The sequence below is a fragment of the Aricia agestis genome, chromosome 9, assembly GCF_905147365.1.
Source record: "Aricia agestis chromosome 9, ilAriAges1.1, whole genome shotgun sequence".
Classification (NCBI taxonomy): domain Eukaryota; kingdom Metazoa; phylum Arthropoda; class Insecta; order Lepidoptera; family Lycaenidae; genus Aricia; species Aricia agestis.
Genome location: NC_056414.1, coordinates 10,890,828 through 10,904,771, shown reverse-complemented (window position 1 = coordinate 10,904,771; position 13,944 = coordinate 10,890,828). Strand labels below are relative to the sequence as shown.

Sequence of the window (13,944 nt, the reverse complement as noted above, 5' to 3'; positions counted from 1 at the left end):
GCCGATTCTCAGACCCACTGAATATGCATATAAAATTTGGTAAAAATTAGTAAAGCCGTTTCGGAGGAGTACGGTAACTAACATTGTGACACGAGAATTTTATATATATAAGATTATGCAAGAAATATTACTTAAGTAGGTAGTACTTACTACTAAATTAAACTTAATCACAGTAATCCACCGGTATCTACAACAGTATAAAATTGGAGCCAATGCCTTACAAATTACAATGTAGTACTACAATCTTAGAATATTAGTTTAATCAACAACTATAAAAGAGAGTCTCCTAAAGTTGTTCCATAAAGCCTTTACTATCAGAATATAAATCTTAATTCCAAGAAGAGGAGCTACGGTGTGCATTAAAGTTTTAGAAATATGCTCGAAGGTTAATTTGTTCTGCCCGCAGGTCGGGGCTAAGCCGGCGTGAAAATGATTCATTACTCCCTATACGGGTCGGATTACTCGGACTTACCCTTTGAAAGCGGCAATCGATGCTTCTGAATAGGCGAGTAACGTCGATTACAAAGATTCTGGATATGGCTAGTGGCTATTCCAGGGCTTCCCAAACTTATTTTGTCTACTGCCCACTTTGAGAGGAAATTATATTTTAGCGCCCCCTTTGTTTCAATTTAAAATGCATCCCGATGAAATATTATATCACCCCCAAGCCTCTACACAACACCCCTATTTTTTTTTCTGGGTTCCACACAGCCCCTCTTTAGACTTTCAGCGCCCACAGGGGGGCGTTATCACCCACTTTGGGAAAGATTGGGCTATACGATACAAACACTAGATGACGCCCTTAACTCCGTTGCGCCAAAAATAGTTTATCGCGAAGGAATCATAAAGTATCCTATGTCCTTTACCGGGACTCTAAATATATTCATACCAAATTTCAGCAAAATCGGTTCAAAGAGGTAACAGACAAACAGACAGACACACTTTTGCATTTATTATATTAGTATGGATGGCGCACGTTCAACTTTCGCGTACTTATCAATCTGTGCATAATATTGTGTACTTTAAATAATATTTGCAAAACAGGCTGAACATCTTGTTTCTAAACTTTGCAAAATTATCTAGCGACTTAGGTCAGCTTCATTCTTACTAAATAAAAACAAAAATGGAATGCTATACTATAAAACATAATACTTAATTAACTGCATTCGTTTAAACGTTTCACGTAATTCGGCGTCACGTCGCCGTTAATTCGTGACAATGTGTAGTTGTTAAGTTTATATAATTTTTATGTATGTTAGTCATTAAGGTATATATTGTATGGGCCTACGTAGCCTGATTTAAATAAATAAATAAAATAAAATAAAAAATAATAATTCTTTTATTAATGGAAGTAATGACAGTAGCGATACAGCAGCACCGTGAGTATCTGTATTCAGTAGATAACAATTTGGCACCTATTGTACAAAATGGGAAATGGTAGGCCGCGTATGGCCTTCACAAATGCTCTATTACGGCCATTTTCGGGGTCATTACTAGGTAAATACTATGTTCTGTAATAACTCGCCACTGACACGCACCATACGGCGCTGATAATTACTTTCATTGTTGATAATTAGTTATCAACAATCAAAAACGCTTAGGCGTTGGCCATGCGTAACTAAATATTGTTACACGGTTTATAATTTAATATAATTTAATTGCGATGTTTTACCTGCAAGTCTTGTTAAATAATAATTAAATATTATGACGTTTGTCGGCACTTTGATTATCGCGCGGGACCTGTTAAAAGTTTTACTATATCCTTTCCCTTTCCCGAGATTCAAAGTATCTTATAATATACCTTTCACCTTACTAGAACAGAGAGAGGGTCAACACATTAACCAGTCAGGAGTAATATAAAGATTTTTCCAGTGCGGGTCAAACCCACGACCTCCGAATCAACAGCCACGCTGTAAACCACAGGACTTCCATCTATACCAATGGTATAATGATCATTAAGGTGACGCCGCGTTAAAGTAAAAAACCGTGTTGGACATGTTTTAGATTGCTTGTTTTCTATAACAAGAAATGGAACAGCAATAAATCTAAAGGGTGTAAGCGACAAAATGGTCGCGTAATTTAAAAACCATAAATTTATTTCATATAAGCTATGCATAAATTAAAGTGCATGCTTGAACCAATCTATGTACAAATTTTGGAAGATTAAATCACTCTCCTCTGTTGGCAAAATTAGAATCCCTTTTTTACAGAGGTCTTTTTGATTGATTATTCTGTGTTATAACAGTTGACCAATCGTGTTATGCTATGGGTAATTCAAAGACAAAGACATGATGAATATTGACAACGAACTTTAATTTCTTAGCTTAATCATTGCTGAGAAAAATCGATATCGCTACAGCCAAATTATCAAGGCGTCGCGTCGCCATTAATGGGTCCAGATAAAAATAATCACAATTCACAACATATTCAAACTTCAATTGGAACACATAGTTCATCAATACAATGTAATTCCGGCTAGCTGTGAAACCGGGATCGCCGTGTCATAGTGTAAATTCAAACAACAATATCGTCCGGACTCCGGCCTCAATCCGAGTCGGTCCTCGCCTCAAACTTGTAAAATCGCCTCAGATTCCTATCGGACCGATGTCCCCGAATGGATGAAATATCAGCACTGCCCTGAATAGCACTCCTAGTCAGCTCTGGATTTATGTATGGGCAGTATAGGCCATGGCATATGGGCGACAGCGTACATAGGGATGGCGAAATTAAAGTGGCCTATACTCAGTATGACGAGACACTCTTAGGACAGTTAAGAATTTAGACAGCTGTTAGTTAAAATATATTTTGTTTGTGTGTGGATCTTGACATGTTTTGTACAGCAAGTAGCAATATACTGTACTAGACTTACTTGACTAGAGAAGGAACTTCCGTGCCTTTAAGCGTTTTTGTCATAATTATTACTGGAAACAGTGTAACTCAAATTCCAACATTAACTTAGATCTAGCTTAGTAGTCATAATTAACATAAATTATTCCCGTGGTGCTTTCCCTTTAGTTCTTTGACTTTCGGTCATTGTATTACTTTGTGCTGTCTCCCGCTTTTTATGGGGAGGGAAAACTGTATACTTCCTAGTCCTCCTATCTTCTTCTGATTAAATCCGTTGCGGGTCCCAACTCCCAAGACAGCTTTAGCATGTGCAGCGGGCTCCCTGAGATCATAATATCAAAGGGTTTTCGTGGTTGGATACCGCTGTCGTTCCTGGCGACACAGGAGATACAGTGGTGGGAATGTGTGGTGGACCAAAGCCCGTTAAAAAAATACTGTACTAGACGTTCCGCGCGGCTTCGCCGATATAATTCACAGACTAAGTAGTCCACAGAAAATAGCCTATGATCCTAGATAAATTAGATATTTCTATTATCCTTCACGTGGTCTACTTCTTAATATCTGTGCTAAATAACAGAAAAATTGATCCAGTAGTTCGTGAGATAAGCCCTTTCAAATAATTTTCCTCCATTTTTTTCACATTTTCCTCCATTTCTTCGCTGTTATTAGTCTAGCAGGATAAAATATTGCCTATAGCCTTCTTCGATAAATGGGCAATCTAACACTGAAATAATTTTTCAAATCGGACCAGTAGCTCCTGAGATCAGCGCGTTCAAACAAACTCTTCCGCTTTATAATATTAAAAGTATAGATGTCGGGTCTCGTGACTCGTGAGCGTACACCCTAAAGCAACTTGGTTTACTTACACAAAACTTTGTTGATCATTTCTTTCGTAGTCCATTTAGATTGTGTTTGCTATAATTAATAATAAATTATAATATCTCTTATACTTTAAGTTTGACATTGCGGACGTAATCATGCGGAATTTACGCCGCGTAACTTCGGCCTAGTGTGTTTAGACACTAGGCTGCACGCCTTTTAGCGATCTAAAGGCCTGTCCGCACTGCAAATTTTAACCACGCGGATATTTTTGCGCATTTCTGTTACACATTGAATCTTATGAGAGTATCCGCAGTACGCACTGCGGATGAAAAAACTATATTCAATAAATATCCGCGCGAATAAAATCCGTGCGGTTAAAATTCTCAATGCGGACAGTACCTAAATGATTTGCTGCTTGCGATGTGATAATATGTCAAATCCCATAAAACATCGGTTCTTAAGCCCGGCCGCACATTTTTTTTTTTTTTTTTAAAGAAGGCAGGTCACTGTAGCCCTGACGTCACTGCGACCCATGAGGATCTATTGTGACTCCTTCGCACTAGAGTATCATCCCCAACCCTATACTGCTCATAAATTGAACGATATGGTTGGGGTTGGTGCCACGAATTTCCTCTGTGGACGAGTATTCGTGGCGACCAAGGTGCCTGTTCCTGCTCTGTAGTAGAGCAGGGCAGTCGAGGAGAAGGTGAATAGGTGTTTCATCCTCCTCCTCACAGAATCTGCAAGTCATTATGCTACAAATACCCATTCTGTTTAGGTGTTTGTTGAGCTTGCAGTGCCCAGTTAGGCTTCTGGTAAGGATTTTTAATTGGTTCCTACCCAAGGTGAGCACTAATTCTGATTGTTTCTTGTTGAAGTCAGGAATTAGTGCCTTGGAGTGTTCAAGGCCAGGGGTCTCAGCCCATTGCTTCCTGCATAGTCTGTGACCCCATTCCTTGAGCACTTGCTTTGTGGTACTGGGAGTTATACCACAGAATGGTTCTGGACCATATATGAGACTCTCGGCCCCAAGCCTAGCCAGCTCGTCAGCGGTTTCATTGCCGGGGACGTTGCTGTGGCCCGGGACCCATACTAGGCGGATGTTGTTGTTCCTTCCCAGCATGTTTAACGTCTCAATGCATTCCAGAACTAATTTGGACGAGACTTCTGCGGCAGTCAGTGCTTTAAGTGCAGCTTGACTATCGGAGAAGATAAAAACGTTTTTATTACTTTTTATTACTAGGGCCATCTCCAGGCTTTCTAGTGAACAACCGAGGATAGCGAAGACTTCAGCCTGAAACACGGTCGCAAGCTCCCCCAAACAGGCGTATTTGCCTTTTGGTGGCCTGCCTCCGTAGATTCCGGCTCCCGCACGGTTGTCTTTCCTTGATCCATCCGTGAACCAAACTATGTCGCTAGGGCGGACATCGATTGGATTTTTCCTTTCCCAGTCCTCCCTGGAAGGTATAAAAACCTGGTACTGCTTCGAAAAGCTATACACCTTGATCATGGCATCTGATGGCATGGCCATGATAGGTGATTCACTGAGAGACTGTTCCAGCTGTCGAAATGGGGTGGAGACCCAATTCGTCCCACCCGCCGTCCTGGCCCTGAGAGCCACCTTTTTGGCCTCCATCTGAACAAGCAGAGGAAGCGGAGTTAAGTTGATCAGGGCCTCGAGGGAAGCGGTGGGTGTTGACGAGAGTGCACCCGTGATTATTAGACATGCCAGTCTCTGTACGCTGTTTAGTCTTTTGTGACAGTTTACTTGTTCAGCCTTTTTATGCCACACTGCGCAGCCATATGTGGTAATCGGTCTCACTACGGCTGTATATAGCCATAGCATTGCCTTCGGCCGAATACCCCATTTAGAGCTGACAAGCTTCCAACAGGAACCCAGAGCACATCTAGCCTTTTTCGTAATATACTCGATGTGCTTATTCCAAGTGAGTCCTTTGTCTAGGATTACTCCTAGATATTTGACATCACCCGCAAACTTAATAGTTTTCCCAAAGAGTGTTGGGGGTCTTAGTCCCTCCAACTTCCTCTTTTTGGTGAAAGGTATCAAGACCGTCTTATCAGCATTTACTGTTAGCTTGACCCTTTGGCACCAATTCTCGACGACTCTTAGTGCTGACTGCATCAACCCAGCGACCACCGATGCGCATTTTCCCACCACCATAATCGCCAGGTCGTCAGCGTACCCTTGAGCGTAGTAACCTATGAGGTTCAGTTCCCTTAGTAGCTCATCCACTACCAGGGACCATTCCAGGGGTGACAGCACACCTCCTTGTGGGCAACCTTGTGTCAGCCTGATTTTGAGTGTCAGGTCCATAATAGTCGATGAGGATGAGGCTACCCTATTGTCGAGCGTGGCTTTGATCCATTTCCTAGTTGTTGGATCTATATTCTTTGAAGCCAGGCCATTTGTGATAGAGCCGGTTGAAGTGTTGTCGAATGCGCCTTCAATATCGAGAAAGACACATAACGCAATCTCTTTATCTTCAATTGCTCTATCAATCCGATCTACCAAGTCCATTAGGGCCGTCTCGGTAGATTTGCCTTTTTGGTAGGCATGTTGTCTTTCATGCAGCGGCATTTTAGTGAGATAGGTGTCCCTTATGTGTAGGTTGACCACCTTCTCCATTGTTTTAAGCATGAAAGAAGTGAGGCTAATTGGTCTGTATGACTTTGGTAGAGCTTTGTCTCTGTCCCCACTTTTGGGTATGTAGGACACCCTTACCTTTGTCCATGCCAATGGGATGTAGCCCCACGCAAAACTTGCTCTGAATATTTTCAGTAGCATAGGAAGGATAATGTCCTTGCCCTGCTGTAGGAGGGCCGGAAATATATTATCCTCGCCGCCGGTCTTGTAAGGCTTGAAACTGTCAATTGCCCAAGTGACTCGGTCAGGCTTAAAGATCACGGAAGCTCTTCTCCAATCGTCAACTGATGGTCTCGTTTTAATAATCGTATGAGAGAAGGCTTCGTGATTTTCGAGATGGATACTGTTGGGGAAGTGAACGTCGGCTAGTAATCTTAGCGTTTCTTCCGCCGTTTTAGTGTAAGTACCATCTGGCCTTTTCAGAGTGCTGGGATGAGAGCTAGGGGCCTTAGATATGACTTTATATAGTCTGGAGGTTTGCGAGGTGTTATTCACTTCCTCACAGAACCTTGCCCAAGAGCGTCTTTTGGCCTTCCTTAGCTTGGCTTCCTTATAACGTCGTCAGGGCGGTTCTGTATGCGTCCCAGTTCCCGTCTCTTTTGGCTCTGTTAAACAGAGCTCGAGTCTCTTTCCTGAGTTGCGTCAGAGTACCATTCCACCAAGGTACATTACGTTTATTTGACGTTTTCTTAACAGGACAGCTTCTGAGGTAAGCATCATTCAAGCTATGCTCCAGCTCTCCCACCGTTAGTTCCAGTTGTTCTACGGTCTTGACAGCTTTGTTGACTGCTGCGAGGTTTAACTGCAATTCCTCTCTGAATACACTCCAGTTTGTGGCCTTAGGATTCCTATAAGTTACCTCTTTCCCAGGCATACTGTCATGTATATCAAACCTAATGTAACAGTGATCGGACAGTGAGTTATCGTCCGATACATGCCAGTTACAGGCGCGATGTCGTATAGGGCCTGTGCATACTGTTATGTCAAGGACCTCCTGTCTCAGTGGGTTGATAAACGTTGGTTTAGTACCCTGATTCAAAGTGTGGAGGTTATTAGTAAGTAAGAAGTCAAATAGTTTCTCACCTCTGAAGTTTACGTCGGTGCTGCCCCAACTTGTATGATGTGAGTTGCAATCACTTCCCAGGATAAGTTGGATGCGCTGATTCTCGACGTAGTCTATTATCGGTGATAGCTGCGTAGTGGGGTCTTGAGTGTCTCCAGGTAGATAGGCGGAGCAAACCATCAGTTTGCCTGCAGTCCCTCCGGGCTCCTCAATATACGCAGCTACAGTGTCATCTGTACACAGGCAAGAGACACACAAAAATTTCATCCTCTTGCTGAAGAGGATGCAGGATCTGGGCCTCTGGCCATGCTGAAAATAAAGCACATTATCCGAATTTCTAATCAGAAAAATTCGGACGCCCCGTCGCGCTCATACATTTAGTCAAATTCTGATACTATGCGGGGTCCACAACAAAACATGAGCAGAGTGCGTTCCGGCGGGCGTCCGAATTTAACCTAGAAGTGACATTTTTGACGGACTCCTCCCATTTTCAGAATGAAATTCCATGCTGGATGTGTCTGATGACATTAATTATTGTGAAAACAGTTCATGTATCGCTTGCGGAGTCCCTACAAGGCCTTTACGGAGTACCGGGCTGGCAGAAGAATGGATGTCATACAATTTTGATATCCAACTTCGCTGTGAAAAATATTAAATGGCATCTGAATAATTATCAAGATGTTTTTTTTTTTACAAAACGTACGTAACTGAGTCAGAACTTAGATCCAAATAGTTGCTAAAAATAAAGAGGACAACCTCAACATTACGCATACTTGAACACTTAAAAAGTTTGTTCTCACAGACTTCAAGAGGTCCGGAACTTCTTGACATTTTCTGACTTGGGGTCAGCTCATATCGTTTCAAAATCGGAATAAACAGCCCAACACCGCGGGCAACTAGTCTGTCAATTAAACGTGTTCTCGTGTAGTAAATAGAGTTCAGTTTTGAATGGCTAATTTAAAAATCGTCACAATGTGAAGTAACCTTTATAAAGTTAGCTTAGTAACTGACTCAACCAATTTTAGAGTGAGGTAGCGTTACTAGTTACACAGACCTGAATCATAGTATAAATAATACACAGTAGCATTGCTTAGGGGTTTTCTGGAAGTCCGAATTCCCGCAACAAACTGTCAATGTTCTTGTTTTTTAAATATTTTTACGTACTAAACTACTAAACAGTAGATTATTTGAAAACATTTAAATATAAGAATCGGAAGTTTTACTCGTGCTCGAGGAGTTGTAGCTGTGTTCTGCTCTACAGACTTTACTAAGTCGGATCAGCTGTGTTAAAGACAAGTTTAGTGCTAATAACTACCTACTTGTTGTATGTAGTAGGCTACGTCTATAGGTAACTTTATTATTTAGCAATCTGTTCTTAGTTAATAGAGTCGTGTGACTTGATGGACGTTGTTCGTAGAGTCCACATCCTGAGGATGCTCCGATGTTGGGGCGAAACGCGCGTCGAGGTTTTCAACCTGCATGGTGGTGAGGGGCCTTGCACGAATTTGCCAACATTATTGCTTGTGTAGTGGTGGTGTTTGCAGGTTCTTGCATGCGAGTGTACGCATAGGCAGTGTGGGAGAGGATGGAGGTGCTGTACGCATGCCTATACGTACACTCACTCATTTACTTAAAGGTTGAGGTATATCGCGGAATATTGCTAAAAATAATAACTTAATTGTAATCTGTTCTTACGTGTGCGTACTGCGTTTGGTTCAAGCGTTTTATACGAAAATACTCTACTGTATATTGTACTGTGTCCGAATAACGTTGTTCTGTTTACACAGCGACCCAAGTATTTCTAACGGCGCCTGTGACCTAACTACTTACGTGATGAGAGTTACAACGAGAGCCTTAGTGTGTGCCCCGCTTTATCATATTATAATATTACCATGCAAAATAGCCCTGGTAACAGTGTGGTCACAACTTTACTTTGTCCTGATAATTGATTTAAGATATTTAGGTCTACCAACGCGACGTAGGGATATTTTGGAGACATAAATTGTATTTTCAGAGACCCTTACGTACTTTACAGGCCTACCTAAGGGTACTGTTTATGTAAATTTTGTGTAAGTTGCTGCAAATTTTAAAGAGAGTATGAAAATTGTTATACAATCAAGTAAACTAAATTGGATAATATTTACTAACGCGTCCTAGTACGTACCATACAAAATTATCATAGCTTTGTTCCCAAAACAACCTAGAAGTATGTAGTTTCATAGCAAAAGTTGTTTAACACTCCATAAACTTGTAAATAAGCGACAAAAAATTTGTGGAAATAGTTCGAACATTCGGAAATTGGAAAAACGAATTTATCATGAACTTCGTGCAAGGGCGGGCAAATCCGCCCGCCCAGTGCTGAAACAGACGTCACGCGAGCCGCCCGCGTGCCGCACGAAGGACGAAGTCACGTAAACAGTATTCATAGTGCAGAAACTTATATTAACTAAACTACACATAATAAATTTAACTATAGATTGTTAACTTAGACTATAGATTCCGTTTATATGAAAGACTGTAGAAAGTAAACTATCTTGACTTTTATTGGTTCTTTTTTACTGACTCCGAAGTATTGCGGTGTTTTATGGCTCAGCGTCAGTAAACATACGGATGTAAGGGTAAGTTATATGTTAAGGGTAGATTTTTACTCTACTTTTAGAGTCAACAAAGTTTTTCTACCATTTTAAGATGGTTAATAGTTCGTCTTATAAACTTTTTTGTTTCTTGTCACATATACTGAGAGCAACTGATTATAACCTAGTAAGTAATAAATGTATTGATTAGATTAGGAAGGTTTAGGAATTACTTTCAGAAATATTTAGGCAGTAGGCTATATTTTGCAGCCGTATGAGTTCAATCAACATACGAATATTATTACTTCTAAAGCTTGTCCCACAATCTCGTCACTTCAATATTTTTTTAGTTACTTTGCGTAGATCTATGTATGATTAATATTATTATTGTCAGTATATACTACGGATTATTATTCAATTTTTGCTTCTTTGAACGTTCATACAATATTAGATCACAATTTTTTAATAATATTTATTATTATCAGAGACCAGATAATATTATACTATTGTTATATAGCGTGGTAATAAAGCGAAAAACAGATTGTCTCGATATTGGCACAGTCATGCGGCTGTAGCTCATTAATTTAGGCGCTAATTAATATTTATCTGTGTCCGATAAAATTTATCTCCTAAAGTCCTTATTATTCAGCTCCAACCTGTTTACATCAAGTTCAAGGCTGGCAACTATTGAATTACTTTCTTTGCAGTAATCAGCCGCATGTCTATACTTCTATACTAATATTATAAAGAGGTAAACTTTGTTTGTTTGTTTGTTTAATGGGGATTGTCCATTTTTTTTAAATTTTGCTCATTACAAAAACATTTCGAGGAATAAGGTCAGTGATCGTTTTTCTGTATATAAACGAAAAAAATACCCATTAGTTACATATATTTTTGAACAAATATGTTTAACCTTTGTTTGACCTTCAATGGCGTTATATTAGCAATAAATTCAACCAACATGACGTTTCGAACTTTTGGTAAGCTTCTCGTATCAGCTTTCACATAATGAGAACTTGCATTTGACGAACCAGCCATTATAAATAAGATTGAAAGGAAAAAAACAGAGGTCAATTATTGGCCGCCGATGATGACGTCAAAGCGAAACTTTAAAAATTTATTGAGAAAAAAGTAGCCAATGAATTTCAAAATTATTTAATTTATATTCTTAAAATACCCTATTTTAACTAAAAAAAATATAAAAAGTGCATGTGATTTTTTTTTTGGACAATGCCCATTGTAATGAATAGGCTCAAAAACTACTGGGCCGATTTTAAAAATACTTTCACCATTCGAAAGCTACATTATTTACGAGTAACTTAGGCTACTTTTTATCTTGGAGAATATGGGGTTCCGTAAGATATTTCACTTTTTCGGAAATAACCAGAAAATTTACTTATTTTGCGTACGCTGCCTAAACTATAAAAGATATAACTATACAATGTTCTGTAAATGTAGATCTTATAAATCTAAAAAATGTCCGCGACACAATATACCTATCTATGTCAAGTGAGACACAAAAACCATTTTTTTATTTAAAATCTTGATTTTTTTTTACTACATTTAAACGCATTTATTTTACTCATGCTAATAATCCTTATCAAAATAAATAATTTCATCACTTAGTACAGTTTATGTAGATTATATTTACTCTTTGAATGATTAAAATTGGATGTTTGGTTTAGAAGTTATGGCGAAATTAAAATATTGCGATGTACGTCCGTTTCGAAGTGGGCGCTACCAATGCCACAGAATATATTATATTTAGTACAAGTACCAATGCCCTGGTGCGCATTGTACACATTGAAAAATGAAAAGGTCTACAGAAAACTCTGCGATGGTATATTTTTTTTTTTATGAAATAAGGGGGCAAACGAGAAAACGGGTCACCTGATGGAAAGCAACTTCCGTCGCCCATGGACACTCGCAGCATCAGAAGAACTGTAGGTGCGTTACCGGCCTTTTAAGAGGGAATAGGGTAATAGGGGAGGGCAGGGATGGGAAGGGAAGGGAAGGGAATAGGGGAGGGTAGGGAAGGGAATAGGGTAGGGGATTGGGCCTCCGGTAAACTCACTCGGCGAAATACAGCGTAAGCGCTGTTTCACGCCGGTTTTCTGTGAGAATGTGGTATTTCTCCGGTCGAGCCGGTCCATTCGTGTCGAAGCATGGCTCTCCCACGTATAAGTATATCTCTTATGGATATATCCCACAATAACATATTTTTTTGGCATTTACTTTTAACTTCAAATGGCTAATTTTCGAAGCGATTTTAACCAATACGGCAATAATCCTTATTCAATTAAATACTTTAAATACATTATTGATTATGGCCCTTTACAGCTTATTTATTACGATTTTAATTTTTAATTAATATTTTCGAAGATAATACAGATTTAAAAATTGCGGGACGTTAAAGTAGCTTTTGCGGCAGTACCGACCAATGCGGGCCACGGGTAGTAAATAGTAAGGGAACTATATTTTCTATCACCAAAATTTATATTTGTCATCAAGTTGTATCACCTAATAAATAGATCTATCGCCACGAAATATTTTCGTTCTCAGATAAACAAAAATTGTTCCCAGGTATGAATTATCAAATTAATGTTAATATATGTGTAAAATAAGAGATCGATAACCAATAAAATTATATTGCATTACATAAATATAAACTTCGTTCTTATAATAACAGTTTTGTTACTTAAATAATAGCTCTGTGCTCAGAATGGTAGATCTGTCACCAAATAAATCGATTATCGATCCCTGACTGCGACTCCTTTTTATTTGATATTTTGTCACCAATACAGTAGTAACATTTTATTTCGTTCAGATATTAAATTAATAGTATTCGTTACCAATTTAATACATCAATTTATAATTTTAATGAAAAAATTATCAAAGGGGCGGAGACAAATTAGCGCGCTTTAAAAATTGACCAATCCGGCCTCAACGATGGGTAGTTATAGGTAACTAGGTTCGATTTTTTTTTATTATTTTAACTTTAATTAAGTGTTTTATCTACTATTCTGCTAGCCATATGCCAGCTATTTTAAACCAGCGCTGATTGTTCAGTGGTAATTATTTTAAACAAAAATATTGATTATTTTGACTTTAATTGTTTTATTTACTACTCTGCTAAAAATTTTATTTAAATATAATTTATACTACCAGTGGAAATTTAGAACCTTGGGAGTCTAGTTAAGTAGCAGAATCTTTTGGTTGAAACGATGATGACAACCCTAATTTTTTATTTGAACTTAATGCAATTTTCTAGTAACATAATATGATTTATTGGTGATCTCTTTAAATTGGTTTGCTTAAATACTTATTAGGACACACCTATTATAATACATACAAAAATATTTATTTGGTACTAGACCTTATATCTCAGGATTTTAGGTGATTTATTGTGGAACTGATTTTGCATTGTTTGGTGACTACATTTTGGTGACAGATCTACTATTTTGAGGACAAACCCTATTATTTAAGAAACACAAAACTAATTAAATTGGTGATAGCTTAAATGATACCCAAATAGTAATGAATATAAATTATTTAAAATCAAACTACTGAATCGATTTTAATAATTTTTTCAGTGACTTAGGCCATAATTTATTTTATACCCGTGCGAAGCCGGGGCGGGTCGCTAGTGTAGAAATACAGAAAGAAAAATAAATGGATTCAGTATTATAACATTTTACAAAGGGGAGGCTGGAGGCCGATCGTTCCGGTCCGACTGATAGCAGGCCAAGCTCATCGCACTCGTTTGGTGCATTCCTGTAAGAGCACAAGTTTAGTCAGTATAGTCTGCGATCAGTCCAACCCCAACGATCAGCCTTTCCGTATCAACCTTAAGCAATAAGCAACCTCATGTTGACAACCCTAGTGGGAAGTGAACCTGTAAATCGAGATTAGGGATTGAAGATTTACCGCTTAATATTTGTGGTGGATTTACCTCGCCTCTTGCCTTAATTAAT

The 13,944-nt window shown here is 38.9% G+C and overlaps 1 long non-coding RNA gene across 1 annotated transcript; it reads right to left on the bottom strand.

The window, feature by feature from the left end:
• Positions 1–385: 385 nt before the first annotated feature.
• Positions 386–13,050, bottom strand: LOC121730733. Its single transcript, XR_006036143.1, has 3 exons — positions 12,968–13,050; positions 1,460–1,464; positions 386–396 (listed from the first exon to the last, which is right to left on the bottom strand). It is a non-coding gene; the product is annotated as an uncharacterized LOC121730733 (long non-coding RNA).
• Positions 13,051–13,944: the final 894 nt, after the last annotated feature.